The sequence below is a fragment of the Sinohyriopsis cumingii genome, chromosome 9 (assembly GCF_028554795.1).
Source record: "Sinohyriopsis cumingii isolate HCF-2022 chromosome 9, ASM2855479v2, whole genome shotgun sequence".
In the NCBI taxonomy this organism is placed as follows: Eukaryota; Metazoa; Mollusca; class Bivalvia; order Unionida; family Unionidae; genus Sinohyriopsis; species Sinohyriopsis cumingii.
Window position 1 is genome coordinate 41,794,659 of NC_142969.1, and position 11,936 is coordinate 41,806,594.

Here is an 11,936-nt window from a genome sequence, read left to right on the forward strand (position 1 = left end):
CCTTCAGAAAGTCTATATACGACTGGCGACATGCATGTTTCGTATAATTTATGACACTTTCGGAACTCTAAAAGAAACATAAAAAGTTCAAATCATGGTTGATAAGTTTGTTATGTTGATCTAAAGAAAGTCATTTTGGAAAACACGAGCATTTGACGCTATTAAAAGGAATTTATATTTAGTGAATTGGGTATCAGTTTGTACGAACAGAACTCTTTACATGAAATGTACAAGTGTTTTCCAAAAGGAAAAGGTTGATTTCACCAGGAACAACGGTAGAATATTCACTCCGTTTGGAAAGAAACACACAAAACATTTCAAATCTAGATGAGCGCGCGAAAAAGCATGGCTATCTAAAGGAATATGTTCTGCTAATTTGTTTAGAGATGGACATACAAATTGGTCAAATAGTTTATAATATCAGTAGATTAAAATGCATGTAACAGTGTATGATTCAGCTAATGTACATAACGAAGGAGCTGTATGTCCCAGCTTTGTCACAAAATATATATTCCCAGGAATGAGACATTACACACAAACCGCAACTCACGTATATACTAATAATCTATAGTATCTGTTTAGAAGGGACGTTCGCATTTAACTTATGAATAAAGTCATTAAAAAAAAAGTAATATGAAGTTATGCTTGGTATTTTTCTTCATTGATATGCATTTTCCCGTAGGAGTAATTGTTTCTTTTACTTAAAGTAACCCTAAAACTGTCAGATACAATTAGAGGTAATAACAGTCGGCATGGTTTTCAAACGTTTCCTTTTATTCCTGGCTTGCGTATCTGTGTGTACTGCCTATTTATTGAGTACAATTGTTTATAAATTTAAGTACAGAAAACGTAATAATGTTACGAATTTGTATATTTCTTTTTATTTTGGTTTTAATTAAACAAATTTGGACATTTTGGGTATGTACGGCATTTTATCACATCATTCGCTAATCTCCTTTTACAATGACACAGCAAGGCAGCCTACCCCGGCTGTCCTCGGCCGGTATCGATTCTACGACCAACGGATTAAGAGACATACCTTCTTCCAACTGATCGCCGTCATTACAGGAACAATGCATTACAGTGAAAAAATGTATGGTATTGAGTGAACAGGAACTTCATTATTAGAGATTGCATGAAAACATCATAGCACCATTCGCTATATTTTGCTTCAGAAAAGCAGTCAATTTACAAGACTCGATGCATACGTGATAAAATTAAATGAAGTTGTTGTCAGTAATAAAATTCCTACCATTTTTAGTGATTAAATAGCAGAGATCATAATCTAATGTAACACATAACGCTACTGTTACACTTGTTAAGTGAAGACATTCTTTGGGTTGCCGATTTTCTTAGATTCTCATATTACATGGCATAAAAATCAGAAAACAAACAGAGGACCTTCATTTCCAATAAGGCATCTATTGTATGATTTTTTTCTTCTTCTTAATTCTTCGGATTACTTGATTGGAAGGTTGTATCAAACACACACGCACACACCAACAAACACAGAGTAGATATTGTCATGAATAACTGGAAGCACGTTTTATTCTGCAACGAATGGGTATTTTGAGGCTCGTACTTGTGTGTATTATGGGAAAAAACACGACGACGGTTAGATGGTGCCGAGGTAAGTAAAGTGCCTATGACCTAGACACAAAACGATATAGGACCATTTTCTTTTAGAAACAACTTGCCATAATAGGTCTTCTGTTGAAAACATAATGTCGAGATAACCGTAAGTTCAGGAGTAGCCAAAACAAGATTTGTTTAAAATAGCTGTCATGACAACCAAATTTGATGTATTGGCACCGCTTTTGTTTTGGATCAATTAGGCATCATTACAAGTCTTGGTGTAATTATTTGCATAAGCAATCTGTTCAAAATTCTCGAGTCTGTGATCCATGCTTGTACTTATCTTACACATTATTCCATTGAAGGGACTATTTCTTCCTTTTGAGTGTCCATTGTTGAAACCATCTCTGATATTCTTTAGTGATAACACGATTTTTAAATTAACTGTTTTGGTAGATGTACTATATGTCAATTTTGCATCATTTTCTGAGTAATGATAAGATTTTCAAGATGTTTGCCATACTGGGTGTCAGATTGACACTATTTTCATTTAGTATCAACTACACATCATAAAAAGTATTTTTGTAAAAGCACAAGATCAATATGATCAGTATACCAGGGGAAAGTAGTATTAACAGGATTTTCAATGTGGCGTCCATACTGAACAGATCATAACCATGACCATTTATGACCAATGAGACATCATATTAAGTCTTCTGCTGAAAGTAAGCCATGTTAACCTCTCATTTCCGGATGAACGTCAAGATTGCTATTGTGAATGTCAGAGTAGTACCATTTTCATTTAGGACCAACTGGATCACCGAGTGAATATGTGTCATGTCAATCAATGTAGTTTAGTAGGAGTAGCAAAAACAAACTTGGAGAAATGTAAAACAGACAATAGGTTGTAGCAGTCATGTGGTTTGAGGAACATGCAAGGATTTTATGTGCACTCTTGATACAATGCTTTATTGTTTACATCTGGCACATTTTGGGCATACAACTAAATAATATATTTTTGCTTCAAGGTAGTCAACCTTCATTGGCTGTGATTTACATGATAATCCAGCTTGTGCTTTCTGCCTACTGTGTAATGGGTTCAGTGATAACATGTACTTATGATACATCAATGGTGTTTGGTTAAACAGAGCAACCAAATCAAGTCTGGAATTAGTTTTGTGCTGTATTCTTCATTATCAATGCAAAGTGAAAAACTGTAGATGCAAAAATTGTTTACTTAAGAATGAAAAGGAGTTCATTATCTACTTTTCCAGTGTCGAGTGAATGAAACTATCTGCTGATGCATGCATCAGAACAGTTGTTGCTGAAGTTGAGAGTGAAGCTGACAATAAATAACACAATATAGAAGAAAGCAGATTTCTGTAAGTATACAAATAGATTCTGCCTATGTATTGTGTTGAATGGCAATGGCATACAAAGTGGCAGGACTCCAGAAGCTGACTGACCTAAAATACACCACTTAGCAGTGTGTAACAGATTGAAAGATAGAACTTAGTAATGTATGCACCTTCCACATTTGTGGCAGAGAAAAAACAAAGAGGAAAGAAATATGCCTTTACTGCATTTTATTACTTCTTATTTTCTTTTCTGGAACAAGTAACAAAACATGAAACAGGTTCATGAAGAAAAAAAATCTGAAGTTTATTTGCATCAAGTCTTCATGTAGAGACTATACTAAATAGAAAAACAAAAATATAAAGTGAAAATTTTTAAGCACCATACTTGTTACTATAATACTTTTGAAGCATATAAATACAACTGTTGCAAATGTCATATTTCCAGAAAATAAATTCTACATTTTGTCTGTATAAAAAATCATAATGATAGATATCAGTGTAACATGCATACTAACTGGGCTACATCTTTATTACTATAATATTACACTTAAAATTTATAACACACCAAGCCTACAAATTGATTCAAAAATGCTATACTGTATATACTTGCACATAAGCCGACCCCCAAACTGAACATGTATAAACACCAAAAAGTGCATGACCTTCATATAAGCCGACTTACAACACCGAGGCATCTCAAGATGTATGAGGTAAGTTCTAAATGCATTTATTTTGGCAAACTTGTATTTAAAAAATTACATGTATACTTATCTCGAGGTTATTGCGCATGATTACTAAAAAGAAATTGTAAAATCTTCTTTGAAATGAAATTTATTTAATATTTTGTTTTGTTATAAAGCTGCATAAATAATGCTTCGAAAATTATGCTAATACCATAAAAGCTGAGTTGTACTTTGCTTTGATGTAAGCGACCTTACACCATACCTCTCAACTTTCATGCCGGGAGGGAAAAAAACCTTGATTTTTGGGGTCGCTCAACGCCTACCTCCCATTTTATAATATCTTCTGATTTTTGTACAGAACTCCTGATTATTACATGTCTTCGATTTTCATTTCTTCTAAACAAGAAAAGTCCTACGTGTTCTGTTGTATCGTCTGTGAATTATTGTTATAACGAAATAATTATTTTAGTATAAAGCATTCGCTTCTTCACTAAATAGAATGTTAAGTTTAAACATTATTCACAAATTAATGATTTTTTTTACCTCTACAATAATACAAAAATAAAAAACTAAACTAGAAAAAAAGATAAACCAAAACAATAAAATAGTCCACAATTAATTTCAACTGCAATAATGATTACTAACAATGCTGCAACTCCATATGCTAAAGCTCCTTCCCACGAAAGAAACTTACACAAGTGAAAACCTGGCATTTTAATACTGTATATACCAATGTTAAACTGGTATAGTTACTGGTCAAAAATCCTTTTTATCACAAGCCAGTTTCAGAGTTTTAATGATTAAGTGGCCTGTACAGCTGTCACAAAATGAAAGACAAATTCGCAGACTATCAACATAGGAGACGCCAAAACATCAAGCTTTCCACTGTGTGGAAAGGAATGTTTGTTCAGCTAAAACACAAAACTAAAATTGATTTATGTTGATCTTAGTTGATCTCTATGTGCATTTTAGGCTTTATTATTACCACTATTCATGAACATGTAAATTATGATGGTTCTGTGCATTGTACAAATAAATGTGCGTACCTTTTAAAAAATATTACATCAATTTGTAGGATCACTTATATAATTGAAAATTAGTAACTTGTGAGCATGTGATTCAACATAAATGAAACAGCTATTAAGGACTAGCTGAAATGTTATCTGGAAGAATGCAATTTGGTTGAAACAATGAATAAAGCGAAATCTGCATCTATGTTTGGGAATAAGCGAGGATTTAAGTGAGGCTATGCACACTTTGCACTGTGTAAATATTGTACATTATAGTTCAGCATGGTCTTCCTGGTAAACTCAACCGTCCTGCAAATTATAAAGTCTTTTGTTTACTTTTATTCAACTTTGTGTTTGAGAAATCAGAAAATATGCACATGCAAAGTAATAACAAAATCAAGCATAGTACTTTAAAACAGTTTAATAATTGTCAGGTCACCGAAAGTTACAATTTTTCTACATGCATATGTCTTAGGACACAGAATAAATTATTGTTTCATGTTCCAAGATTTACAGCCATTATATCAGTAAAAAAAAAGACACAAAAACTGTAAAGTTTACACACTGGCCCATGGATAAGCCGACCCCCCCCCCCTTCCAGGCCTTTATTTATTCGTAAATTATTCGGCTTATATGTGAGTATATACGGTACACATTTGCTATTGATATAATAAAGAAAGCTTATACCCCATATCCATGTTATGAAACCTGACACTGTGTACATTACAATCAGGTCGATACGAGTATCTTTTCAGTGACAGCTGTTTTTCAACTAACCAATGAAAATGTCCGACAAGGAGTCCATTATGAGTGTGTGTGTGATGCAGCTTTAACAATATTTCAGTCATATCACTAAGATGTCTGCAGTATGGCAGTTTATAGTGATGTCTAGCACCGGGGCATCATGCCGCAGACATGTAGCATAATGTCTCACTCAGTCACATTATCCTCGGACCAGGCTGACCAGTCCTAACACTAACCTCTTAATGGTGAGTTCCTAGCGAGGCAGCTGTTAAAAACATTTGTGTAAGTCTATGGTATGACTCGGCTGGGGTTCGAACCCACAAACTCCCGCTTCTGAGGTGGAAGCTTTAACCACTAGGCCACGGTTTGTTGTCAGTCTATTATGAGAACAACGAAGTCAGCAACCAAGCTTTACTTCTTATAGCAAGAGCATTTATTCGTTTTCACAGTAAAGCATAACGTGTATTCAGTTCATCAACTATTATGAATAACTTGGAAATAAACTGTCTTGCACACAATGAAATTAAATCTTAGTTGGCAGTCAATAACAGTGCTTTACTGCTTGTAATAAACTGATTAAGAAACTAGCTTAAAAGCACGAAGCACTGGTTTTGATTTTTCACTGGCATAAAAAATGTCAGCTGCCAAATCACACAGCTTACTCTATGACATCTGGATATTGTTTGACATGTGATGTTGCCACTGACAGCTTATACCAGAATACACTCAACCTAAAAATTAAATTTTTAAGTCTGTTAAATTAAATCTGACAAAATACACAAACATATCTGCTTGCAGAAACAGCTTTATAAGAATCATTGGTTCTCATGCACTGGTAATGAATCCAGAAGTCTCCACACTGATCACAACCAATCAGTACATATCAAGATTCATAACATTCAGTCCACAAATATTGAAAACATCTTAAAGTCTTGTATTGTTAAAAAAAATATCAGTTTTATAAAGGAAATAGCAAATGTGCATTAGACACTATCTGAAAAGATACAGTAAAAATGAAAATTGATATCAATATTAGTTTATGTAACTGACATATTCTCATTAAACATCCTGAATTCTGTATGCACACAGTTACTAAAGTTTGACAATTCCGTTGTCAGATACTAGGACAGAGCATATGATGGTAGCTGAATGACATATTCCACCTGAGGATTCACAATATCAGCTTCTTCATCCTAGTGGCCCTGACAGGTAACTGCTCAACTGGATCTTTCTCCAGGTGGATATGATGGGAGAGAGAGCTGGATGCTCCATCTCTCCATCCTCTTCCACCATGTTACCCTGACACATGGCAGCCTCATTATCATTCATGAACACTATAAATAAAAGAATAGCTGATTGTAAATCTACTATTGAAACAAAATAATACATTCTTAAACTTTGACAACTTATGAGCCATAACCGGAAGTAATTCTGGATTTCTTTAATATATAAAAAAATACAATAAAAGTCAATACCCCCGACCTGCCAGCCCTGACAAGTCCGTCTCAGTAAGGCAGTAGATTTTTCCTTAAGTTTGACCAGTTTTCAGTACGGTGTAAAACAGTATCAAAAGCTGTTATTGTAAAGCTCAAAAATGTAATTAAAAGTTAAGTATTCGAATCATGCAGCAAAAATAAACATTATGTTCAACTGAAAAGTTTGTAAAGTAAACAGAGATTAGTTGCTACTAGTACAGTTGCACATACTCAAGTTCCAAACCCTATGCAGCTCAATGGCTTGTGTCTATCTCTCAACTTGACCTAATTCTTATCTTTTTCCATTTCACATGATGACGGCAATCACATCTCTTGCCACAAGTGATACTCAAACTGGCATGTGATGTCCAATCAACGTAATTGTGTCCATTCCAGCTTTTTATTAACAATAATCTGAATAATCCTTTTTATTCTTCGGTGTCGATAATTAACACTTTTCAAGAGGCTTATTTCCCCTTTTATCTTAAACATTCATCTCTTTTTTTTTTAAATCGAAAATAAACAGTTTGATCATGGCAACACAGTTTAAAGCATCTGTAAAGTTAGTCAGGTTCGCTGAATAATTTAACTAATTCAAATATGAAACCCAGATCCAAATCAAACACAGATGAACAAATGTTCCACAATTTTTGCCATTGATCATTTCCCATAGTTTTTGCTTTTATAACCTAAATCTGCATGTTATGGGTAATTTTCATAACACTAATGGCAAAATTGTAAGGGCTGGAAGGTGTGATACCCTACATGTCATTTAAATATGTTGTAAACTTTAAAGAAAATGGCTAAAGCGGACTGGTCATCACTAACCTGTCTGATATTACCACAGTAACAAGCAACACACATTCAAATTCATGGAATTCTTTCCATAAATGCTTTGGATTGAAATTTTTATGTAAATAATTATTTTCCGATAAAGTTGTGTAATGGTCTTTCTATTTTTCTTAATGGTGGTGTTAGTAATATAAATGTGAAGTAACTTAAGCTTTAATAAATTCATAACATACATACAGACAGAGTCCAGTAAGTTACATGGGAAAACGCTTCACCTACCACTAGTATATATAATACTTTTTTATGATAGAGACACAATATATATATATATGAAATTATGTCATATATATTCAGCTGTTCCTATTATATTAACACCTGCATATCACATCAAACGTTTAATTAGAAATTCTTTATGAAACCATCATCCTGATGCTGGATTTAATTGACCTTCTTTCTTACACTTTGTACTCTCGTGTATATTATATTTTAAGCTGCCAACATCTTTATTATTTTTATTGTTCATCGTCTATCTATTTAAACATGCTGCAACACATTAGTAAATCTAAGAACTGAAGTATTGGCATGCCAACATTCAAACAGTACTTTGAAATAAACTTGTTCCTGCAAGTATTAACAGTAAATGCAAATAATACACTTGAAGACTTTGCTATTCTGAGTACCAGGCAACTCTTAAAATTAATATTTAAAACAGAAATGATATACAAGGTTAACAATTAAATACTGCCCTAGCCTTGATACTGCAATTGGCCATATGACACAGCCAACTGATCATGCTTTGAATCTACATTTCAACTAAAATAAATATAATTTCTTTGAATCTTGTAAAAATTTCTTGCTTGCAAACATCAAATATCATGCAGCTATGTTTTTTCCTACATACTTATTAATCCATTAGCAAAATGGAGGAATAAGTCTCAACAGGTTTTCTTAATTTTCTAAATTTAAAGTTACATTAACCCACTGAGGACTGAAACCTCAGGATATGTCCACTAATCAACACAACTAGGTAGACACATATATACCAATATGATGAAAATTCTTAAGTGTTATCATGCACATGCAATCTTATGTCATTGCAATTAACATGCATTCATTCATGATGTCATTTTTAAATCTGATATTGTGCGAGCTAAGGAGACCGAACATTTCTATTATAGATTATATAGATACACTTTTGACACTGCTTTCTCAATATAATATAAAAATTCAATGAAGAGTCTGTACAGTTAAGTTGAATTACTATTGTTGTGGGTTTAATGCCATTTTTCAGCATATGATATGCTATACATGACAAGCAGTATTTATTGATTATTAGTTGTTATTATGAATCAGAAACTACTGAAACTTTATTTGTACATACATACAATGTTAAATTAAACTTTCTTATCATAACTACTTGGTAAGTACTGTCTCCAGAGAAGTAATTTGGTCACAATTTGCTCACTTAATTGTGAAAAGTCCCTTCTGAACTTGAAACAGGAAACAAGCACTATTTATCATGGACTTGAACACATATCTTTCAATAACAGGATAAAATATAAACTTTAGACAATTATTATAAAAACTCGCCATCTTTAGGCAAATTAACCGACTGGAACCACTTGGTATTAAAAATCTCCAAGCTGCTTGGGACGAAAAATTTCAATAGCTGTAACTATTTCAACTTTGAGCTATTAATTATAAAGATATTTGTTTATAACCAGTTCATGAGGTGGCAACCATTGAACGAAAAACAAAAAAAACCCAACAAGATAATGACAACTTTTGCAATGCATACTGACTGGACAAAATTACATTTCTATATTTAATGGGTCTATTCAACGTGAAGACAAAATTCAATTGGATAATAGCTGTCAATCATTGGCTTTAGAACATTAAGACATTATACATACTTCTGAATAGATAAATACTGCTTTGATACGAATGGTTAAGTGAATTTTAATAAAAATTGAAATATTGCCTTTCTCTTGTAAAAATTTAAAATTTATCACTATATAATAAATTTATCAATAAAACAAAAACAAAATCAATAAATGAAATAATTAATAAAACAGAAAAATATTTCCATTACAAAAGAATGAGTCTAATTCGGACTATGGCTTGTTAATCATGCTTGTGTTGGCATTCAAAATCAACTAATACTAAGGAACAAGAAATAAAAGAAAAAAAGTATACAAACATAGTGTATTCATTTCTGCATTGTTCTAAAAATGAATTCAGAACCATTCGCATCTCTCCAACACTAAGTCGCTTATTCTCTAGAAACAGCAACATGTTTATTTGAAATACACTATAACAACATACTGACACAATGTATATGCATAGTGTAAACACGAAGCCCGATAACTGTAATAGATAAATTACAGACAATACCATTACAGAATGCCAGCTACAGCCATTGATAAAGGAACAGAACTTTTTTTCTTGCATGTAGGCAAAATAAAATGCATTTTTCAACCAATTCTGGAAATTCAAGAAGGTAGTCATGGTTTGATACCCATGTTTGCAATATGACAATGTACACATTTAAATAAAAAAATGTTTATTGCATCTTTTTCTCTTAAAACAAATTTTTTTAAGGCTTTAATGATATGGTGATGCAAAACAAATTGCTCTCACCTACAGAACAATAGGAAATCTCTAAAGTAAGAGGATGATACATCTACAATGAAATTTAAAACATTGAAATCTATCTTTAACATGTGCTTGACTGATAGGTACAATTGAGAAAGGCAAATAAATGAAGAAATTCTTGAACAAAGCAATGGTGGCAATGCAATAGGAAAATCAGGATTACCCTGGGTATTGCTGTTTGGAGAGGAAAAGCGGACATTTCTTGGCCACCATGAAGGTTGATTTTCTGGCCTATATGCGGCTTTTCCTGTAAAAATTTAAGACAAAAACATTACCATAAAACATAAATTTTGTACAAATCATAATACATGTATTTTGTTTGTGGGTACTCAATTAACATAAACTTTCATGTACATAAAAATCACCATGATGGCTTGTTTTAAAGGCAGTGCTAAAAAATCTCATAGTCAGATGCCTGGGGCCCCTCTTATGTCAGATCAGGCCTGTCCAGTGTTATAAAAGAGGTGCACATTTGAGTTGTAATCAAATTTTCAAAGAAAAAATTGACTTAAATGATGAAATGCAGAAATGTATTTTCAAGATGCTGACATACCTGCCACAAAGATTAAAATCAGACTGCTGCTGTCCTATGTGGAGTCTAAATCTGATTTTAATCAAATTGTTACATGACATGTCATGCTAAAAACATGATTTGTAGTCCCAAACCCCCCAACACTGATGTGTTTCGAGAAAACAATTTTCAGAAGTCTTTGGAAATAAAATATGGAGAAAAAAACTACAACTCTCAGTAGATGCCCATTACAAGTAGCATACAGAAACAGTAAACAGTCATAATTGGAGCTGATGTAAAACTATCCTTTGGGAAACTTAAAAGCGGTAATTAAAAGGCTAAGAGATCAGGTTATACACCACCATTTCATATATTACTTAACTGGCTGACAATAGCTTGTGAGATGTGTTTGAACACTGCACTGGGTGAGACCACTGTGCGGTCTGCATAGGTATGCTCATTGCTCAGGACATGGAACAACGCAATAGGTAAATCAATGAGATGCTAGATGCATGTAATATAAAAAAAGGTAATGTGTATCATTCCTTTAAATGAAAATGTTTAAGCCATATGTATTACAGGTTCTTGATATGTTTGTGAATAGTGGCAACATTTAAAGCCAGATTTTAATGCACATATAAAATGAATAGCATGATCATTTCAACTGTCAGAATAGTATTCAAGTGTGATTCATATCTGAAGTTGATTTAAAAAGAAATTTGTTATCAATAGTATCAACAAAGCCAAACAAAAATAAATTTAAGAATTCATAGATGGAGTTTTAACTTGTGAAACATGCTATTAAATAAAAGCAAAAAAACAATTAAGCCAGGAGGGTGACAATGAATTCTTTGCACATACTTTAAACAATATATTGACATATGGCAACTTGATTCTGACCGTGATTGTCTGAGACACCAAAAGAGAAGTTTGAACACCAGGACAATCCAGTCTCAAGTGAGTGTAGTGGGGAACACTAAATACACCGGTATTACCTTCAAACCCCCTACGAATTGCAATTTTGTGTGGCAAATAATATTAAAATAAGGGGAAATATTGGGTATATGGAAATTGGAGTTCAGGCTTGTGGAATGTTGGTCAGGGCTTGTGATCTTTTAAAGTTACAAGCCTTG

The 11,936-nt window shown here is 33.0% G+C and overlaps 1 long non-coding RNA gene across 1 annotated transcript; it reads right to left on the reverse strand.

Moving 5' to 3' along the window:
- Positions 1-5,031: 5,031 nt before the first annotated feature.
- On the reverse strand, positions 5,032-10,628 carry LOC149791621 (uncharacterized). The gene is made up of 2 exons (XR_016423376.1): positions 10,456-10,628; positions 5,032-6,704 (listed from the first exon to the last, which is right to left on the reverse strand). It is a non-coding gene; the product is annotated as an uncharacterized LOC149791621 (long non-coding RNA).
- Between the last annotated feature and the right edge of the window lie 1,308 nt (positions 10,629-11,936).